Below are 954 nucleotides of genomic sequence, written 5' to 3'. Positions count from 1 at the left end.
CAATACACACCAACAAAGCACAGTAAGTAAGAAAGTGACAATCGATAGTAACCAACATTAATTTTAGGATCGCAACCCTATTATTCAGGACAGACCTATACCTTACAGAACCAACCACATTTTTTAATATATATACATGATGGTAGTTTTCCTCTCTAAAACAGTGTTAATAACTTCTGTTATAGTAACACCATGGAAACTAGATTAACAGTTTCTTGTCATCACCTGCATGTACTCAGTTCAGTTGGTAACAAATACTGAATAATAACCATCCACCCAAGTAATTCTTTTAAAAACTTGAGCTAGAAACTGCTAATCTAGTTTGCTTGGTCTAACCAATACTTATATGTCTGCATGTGCTTTCACCCTATAGTTTTGCTGCTATAAATCAGCCATCTATAATTCGAATAACAAAAATAAAATGGTCTACTTTTACTCTTAGGTGAGGTTGTAGTAATAAATTTAGATCGATAGCTCATGTGACTTTTTGCATAGGAATGTGCAAAAAGTTTCTTTAAATTGAGCAGTTTTTGTTGAATAACTTTACACACGTGGCTTATATTTAGACCAAATCTGACTCCTAATTGTAGAATGTAAAGATCTATCAGTGTACCAAAGTTAAAAAAAATCCATAAAATTTAAGTATGTTTTTCTATTAAATAAAATTTCTGTACTTTTGGTGAAAAAAGAAAGAAAAGGAAAAAATTCAATCAAAAATAGGAGATTTTATATCTCGTGTATTTCTTAATGGACTGCCTTGAAATTTGGGGTGTGAACTAAGGATCCAGTACGATGACGAGGAACCCACTTTGAGATTAATAATGACTGGAGACGGCTTAAATGGGTAATGAAGAAAAACTTTAATATAAGTTTAACATGACAGTAAATGTACAAAGTACAGGTACCTGATGATGACAAAACCTTGTCGAAACATTGTACATTTACTGTCATGTT

The 954-nt window shown here is 32.0% G+C and overlaps 1 protein-coding gene across 1 annotated transcript in view; it reads right to left on the bottom strand.

The window, feature by feature from the left end:
* LOC106478396 (tyrosine-protein phosphatase Lar-like) overlaps positions 1 to 954 on the bottom strand; it is a 298,391-nt gene that overhangs the window by 59,427 nt on the left and 238,010 nt on the right. The gene's annotated exons all lie outside the window — the stretch shown is intronic.

The sequence above is a fragment of the Limulus polyphemus genome, unplaced genomic scaffold (assembly GCF_000517525.1).
Source record: "Limulus polyphemus unplaced genomic scaffold, Limulus_polyphemus-2.1.2 Scaffold208, whole genome shotgun sequence".
NCBI classification, from domain to species: domain Eukaryota; kingdom Metazoa; phylum Arthropoda; class Merostomata; order Xiphosura; family Limulidae; genus Limulus; species Limulus polyphemus.
Note: the sequence above shows the minus strand (reverse complement) of the source record. Positions and strands in the feature narration are given on the sequence as shown.